At 53.2% G+C, this 6,237-nt stretch overlaps 1 long non-coding RNA gene across 2 annotated transcripts; it reads right to left on the bottom strand.

Annotated features, from left to right (window-relative positions):
- Positions 1–206: 206 nt before the first annotated feature.
- LOC139078869 (uncharacterized) lies at positions 207–4,455 on the bottom strand. Of its 2 annotated transcripts, none has more exons than XR_011532023.1 (3): positions 4,309–4,455; positions 2,440–2,597; positions 207–1,416 (listed from the first exon to the last, which is right to left on the bottom strand). It is a non-coding gene; the product is annotated as an uncharacterized lncRNA (long non-coding RNA). The 2 variants fall into 2 exon arrangements; XR_011532022.1 differs by having other exon boundaries at positions 3,192–4,438.
- Between the last annotated feature and the right edge of the window lie 1,782 nt (positions 4,456–6,237).

The raw sequence follows: 6,237 nt of genomic DNA, 5'->3' as shown, positions 1-6,237 counted from the left end.
GGAGGCCCGCCCGCCCCTCCAGCGCGTCTTCGCGGAGCCCCGGGGCTGCGCCGGCTCGTCCAAACATTATTCAGCACCGCGCGTCAGCCTTGGCTCCGGCCCCTGGCGCGAGCCGTCCGGGTTTTGGCCGCCTTGGCCCCGTCTGAACCCTACGGGCCGTGGGCCAGGGCGGGCCGCGAGCCGCCGCGCCAGGCCCCTCTCCCGACGCCGCCCGGCCGCCCGGGGCGTCGTCGCGGGGCCTCCCGGGCCCGCACCAGCCTCCTCCCGCCCGGCCCTCGCCAATCGTCCACGCTTGCAAAGCGAGGGCTTTGCTTCGGGGTTCGCAGACGTGTGTGCGCCCAGGGCATGCTGTGCGCCTGTTCCTCGGAGCCGCCTTGGCTGGAAGCGCCCGCGCGCGAGTGGAGGTCCGCGGGAACTGTGCCCAGCGCCGCCCAGGAGTCTGCTCTGACCGCCGGCTCAGCGCCCCTCTGCGCCCGGGCGCGAGTCCGGGGCAGCGCAGGAGGGAGGAGACGCACGCGGCCGCCCTGCCGTCTCCCCGCTCTGAGGTTTCGAGTTCGGGAGCGCCCCTCGGGGCTCCGGCCGGGCGGGGTTCCAGATGTGTGCAGCTGTGCAGCGCGCGGCTTCCAGCGGCATCTGGGTGGGGGCAGCTCGCAGGAGCAGCCTGTGCTCTGCTCTCTCTCTGGGTGAGCCGGGTGGGGAAGCTTTGCCTTGGAGGGCCCAGGCCTGGCCGCAGAAGGTTCTGGGGAGTGAAGGGCCTTTGGGGGAGAAACTGAAGACTTGGGTTGAGGACGGGGTCTTGGTTCCACCATTTACCAGGGGCCCGACTTGAGAAATCCACTCTGCCTCTCTGTTTTCTTGATTATAAATAATACAGCTATCATTTGAGTGCTTCTTATTTTCCACATATTATTTTTATCTTCCCAACGATTTGCAGGGTAGGTGTTTTCCACATTCTGCAGATGAAGTGGGATCTCATCCAGGCCAAGTGACTTGCCAAGGTTACACCCCGGCTAAGTGGGGACCTATGACTTGAAACTGTCTCTAACTCCAGAGACTGTGCTGTCTCTGTACGTGAGAAATGTTAACGGGATGTGAAGAATTTTTTAAAATGTAAAATAGTGATGGAGACCCTCCTCTTCTGACCTGTCCTCAGGCCAGGTCCTGAAGTCCAGGCGGGAACATGATCACTCCTCCTCCCTACTTCCACAGCACAGCTTTCCTAGGACAGTTGGAGAAGAGATTGGGGCTCAGACTGAGGACCCCCGACAGTAAGCCTTGCTGACCTCCAGCACCCGGAGCCCGAGGCTGACTTCCTTTTCCCCAACTACATCTCTCAATGTCCTTGAGAAGTGGGATGGGTTTCTCTTCTGTTGTGGAGTTTTTTCTCCATCACCAGTTGGGCAAAAGGATTTTCTCCTGTGTTCAGAGGGAAGAAGACACCCAAAGTGGTTCACAAAGTAACTCTGGACCCCCCAGAGCCCAGACTCGGGACCCTTCGGAGGCCAGCGGTGCCTCAACTTCCTCATCTGTGGTCTAGCACTCACTTTGCAGATAAAATGGATGGAATCTTGGGGAGGGAAGGGCCTGAGTGTCAGGGAAATTTGGGTGCTAGAGTTTGGTCAAATGAAGAATATTACTAATAATATTCCTGTTCTTGCCTGACCCCACGAGAGTTGTGGTAAGACTCAAAATGGATTATGGCCACACCAGGGCTCTGGGAAGTGTGAAATGCCTCACAAAAGCAAGGTGGTATTATTTATCCAGGGCCCTGGAAACAAAAGGAATATAAAGATGTGTGCCATCTTGGTATCTTTCAGACCAGCAGGGGAAATAAAAATGCTATACAAACAGTTTAAATATAAGACTGTGTGTGCAAGAGCTACACCACACATATCCTGTGGTGCCGACTTACACCCTTTTTGGAATAACAAAGAATATATATATATGTCAGGATAGCCTCTAATATTCCTCCTCCTACTGCAGGAGCTCCTTCTCCTCACAATAGCCACAGCCCAATTGTCTCATTTCTCCAGTTAACCCCCTTCTTTCCATTCAAGTGGGTCTATGGCAGAAACTGGTTTTCCTTTGTTGGGGGGGGGGGTTTAGTTTCCCATTGCCGCTGTAACAAATTATCACAAATTTAGTGGCTTAAAGTAACACAAACTTATCATCTTACAGTTCTGGAGGCCAAAAACCCAAAATGTGTCTCCCTGGGCCGAAATCAAGGTGTCAGCAGGATTATGTCCCTTATGGAGGCTCTAAGGGAGAATCCGTTTCCTGGCCTTTTTCTGCCTTTTAGAGGCCACCTGCATTCCTTGGCTCATGGCCCCTTCCTTCATCTTTAAAGCCACCAGCGTTCAGCTGAACCCTTCTCAGATTGCATCACTTCAAGCTCTGCTTCTATTGACATGTCTCCTTTTCTGACTCTGAGCCTCTTACCTCCCACTTAGAAGGATCTTTGTGATGACACCAGGCCCACGTGGATAATCCAGGATAATCTCCTTGTTTTAAGATCCTTAACATAATCCCATCTGTAAAGTTCCTCTTGCCAAGTAAGGTAACATATTCACAGGTTCCAGGGACTAAGACCTGGACATCTTTGGGGGTGGGGGGGTGGGGGGGACATTTAAAGAAAAAATAATTTAGAGCCTCAAACAAAAAAATTTTAAAAAAGAGAAATACAAAATATTCAACTCTCTTCTTCAATTGAGTAACAGCAACTTTTTCTATAAATGTGACAAATTCTGAAATTCAGTTCCTTACTGTATCCGTTAAACATCAGATCCCTGCTGTCAGGGAAGAAGAAACAATGGAGACCATCAAACACAGATCCCACATAAAAGGGAGGGAGAAAAGCTCAGTAGGTTGCAAGTTGTATTATGTGCTTCCCTGGGAACGCAGGCTATAGCCCACTGAAATGATTAACTGTTAACAATTGTTCACAGCTCTTCAGCTGCTCTGCTCGACAATCCTTTGGCACTGTTGACTTCAAAATATTCTTAAAGCATTAATAGAAACCTTGGCTCTTTCTCTTTTCCACAAGAAATACCTAAGTAAAAAATAAAAATGGTGCTGTTCTGATTGAGTGGGCACGTGGAGCCCCTGAAACACTGCTGTTCAGTTCTAGGAAAGTGGTTTGAAATCTGTTTTGTGACGTTAGTGCTCTGAGTGAAATAACAAGAATAACTTACGTTAGAAATTACCATTCGGAGTACAGTCACAGGGAGAACGCCATGTTGGAAATGGTACAGAAACAAGGAACGTAATATTCTTCCAAGAATTGCCTTTCATGGTCAGACTTGGTTTTCCTACCTCTGCCATATAGCATAGGCTCTTCTGTACCATAAATCTGCTTATTTTAGTTACAAGAGTAACAGGGCCAGTGGGCAATATGGTGAAAAGTACACAGGCCCAGTAATTGGAGCCTAGATGGGCTTGCTCTGACCCGTTCACTCACTCACCACGTATTCAGAGTCCCTATCCTGAGCCCAGGACTGGTTTAGATGCCAGGGACATATTAACCAGGACCTAGTGTGGCCTTTCATAGTCTGAGGGGAAAAGGGGGCTAGAGGAGTGTTCTCTGTGGACCACCAGGAACGCCTTGTTGGATAGGGTTCTGTGTGAGGGGCACGGGGAAGGCCTGGAGAGCTTTCTAGAGCAAATGGTATGTACGCCAAGACCTAAAGATGAACAGAAGTTAGCCAGCCAGCAGAAGCTGGGGCTGGCTCAAGCGGGGATCATGGAGCCGGATGTGCAAGACCAAGAGCCTGCAGGAGAGCGGGAGTAGAGAGGAGCTGTGTCGGAGAGTAAGCGGGGGCAGATGATGCTGGAGGGCCCTGAGGCCATTTTAAGAAGCTCTGACTTTCTCCCAAAAGCTAGGGAAGCCATTGCAGGGTCCTAAGTGGGGACTGACATGGTCTGATCTGCTCCTCACTAGCAAACGCCGTGACCTTGGACCATGCACTTCCCCTATTTTCTCATGGGTGCCTAGCTGATCCCTGAAGTCCTTTCCTGCTCTGGCCTTTAAACTCCAAGCAGAGGAAGCGCACGCGGCCGCAGCCCGTTCTGGGGCGCTCTGCAAACTGCACGTTCCCAGGGGCCCTTCCCCGCGCCCCGGGGCCTCCTGGTCAACGCGACTTCTGAATAAGAGATCTTGCGACCTTGCTCCAAGTGGACCAGATGGACGAAGGGTGGTCCCGCGGAGGGGCGTGGGGAGGTCAGCACGTGAGCGCGGCCGCCGCGTTGCCCCCGGTTGGGGGGGGGGGATTTGAAATTAGGCCTAAACCCCTGGTCACAGCCGCAACTCACTGCCTCTTATCGCATCTCTGGGGCCTCAAAGGAAGGCTGCCCGGCCCGGACGGCTGAAATCCGCCCATTGTTCCCTCCCGGGACCGCAGAACTGCTGCTCAAATCGGCAGACCATCAGCAGCCTCCGCCGCCCGCGCCGCCGGAAGCACAGGCGGGGCGCCGGGCCCGGGCGGCCTTGGATGTGCGCAGGCGCAGGCCAAGCCTGTTGGGGGAAGACAGGGGCGGTCGGAGGTTCTGCGGCCCGCGGCTGCCCTCTCGTGGCACTTGGGCGCTACGGCATGGGCGCTTCCACCCAACCCCGGGAGCCCAGCCAAGCGCTGTGTTTTTCCAGGTCCGCGCAGGGCCAGGGGAACCCTGCGTGTTTGTTTGATGGGAATGGATTACTGGAAAGCTAGACGGAAGGTACCCTGTAAACCGGCAGGTACTGTATTGTTTGGGAAGCAACAGCCTGTAAAGTAAATGCCAGGTGACAGCACTGCTGGGAACCGCCACCCCCTCCTCCTGGCCTTGGCTTCTCCCTGACCTTGAGCGAGGCGCTGAAGGCAAACAGCTCTGCTGCTGGGGAGGAGGGGGAGGAAGCGGCAGGGGAGGCAAGACTTGGAAATCAGAGCTAGCGCGCCCAGCCCACAAATTCCACCCCCGGGTCTCTAAACAGATGAATACCACCCCTTTGCCCACCCTACAAAGACATAATATATATGGATTAGCGACACTTCCAGGGAGAAGAGCTTTCTGCAAGGCGTGGGTGAGGGCGGAGGGGTCGCGGGAGACCCACCGGGTGGTAACAGTGCCTGAAGGTTTAGCTGAGGAGAGTGAATCCGCACTGTGGAATGACAATTATGTGCGCTAGTCCGTTTAGGGAAGCACACCACATACAGTTCTCTTTCAGTTCTCTTTGCCAGCTGGATGTGCTGAGCCCTCCCCTAATTCCTGATTCTGAGTCCTTGATCTTCTTGGGGTCCACCCTGTTCCTATCTCAAGCAGTCACTGTGGAATGTATTTCCTCTGCTCTGAGATTTAAAGATGAGTCATGAAGGTCGTCACTCGCCTCTGCCCCTGCTCAACCCCACCTGTATTTCTAGGGCTGTCTGCTGGGGAATGGCTTCTTTAGGGCTTCTCCTTTTTTTCGTCCTCTCCCAGCTCCCAACTCCATCCCATTGATGGATATCATCCAGTGCCACCAGAGGGGCTGTGAGTGCCTGGATTTTTGGTGGGAGGACAACAACTTCAGGAACAGGAACCAACAAAGGTCTCCCACTTTTGCAGAAGTCATGCATTGCGTTAGAGGCTATTTCCTTTCTCTAGGCTCTGAACATTTGCCCAGGCTGCAGATGCTGGGAGTTTGCTCTATGACCCCACCACACTTGTTCTGCTTAGGGTATCAAAGCTCTTTGTGACCGAGGTTACCGTAAAGATTTCCTGTGGAGGGAGACACCAGGGACAGAGCATGCATCTGGAAGTCTCACAGCGTGGACTCTGTGTGGTGACACTGCAGTTCCATGTTCTTCAAGAAATGTCTAGACTGGATGACCTCATTGGAGATCTTCTGGCACAAAGCCCTTTTCACACAGCAAACTGAGACCCAGAGAGGGGAAGTGACTGGCCCAGGTCACTCAGCAAGTTGGTGGCCGAGCTGGAATTAGATCTCAGGTCTCCTGACATCCGGTTCTGTCATTAATTACACACAGTTGTTGAGGACCTACTATATGCCAGGCACTCTGCTGGGCACTGGGATACAGCTGTGAACAAAATGAAGAGCCTGCATACAGCTTAGATGCTCTGGTGTTTATGTGGGGAGATGGTGGGTAAGCAAATAAACAAATGTATCCCATAATGCCATGTAGTTAGGATCACTAGGAAGCTCTGTGCTCCTCGTCCTCTGTCTTTGGAAGGAAGGGGTTAGAGGCTTGGGAGATGCTCCCTTACGTG

This window comes from Equus przewalskii, chromosome 23 (assembly GCF_037783145.1).
Source record: "Equus przewalskii isolate Varuska chromosome 23, EquPr2, whole genome shotgun sequence".
Classification (NCBI taxonomy): Eukaryota; Metazoa; Chordata; class Mammalia; order Perissodactyla; family Equidae; genus Equus; species Equus przewalskii.
This window is presented reverse-complemented; position numbering and strand designations above follow the sequence as displayed.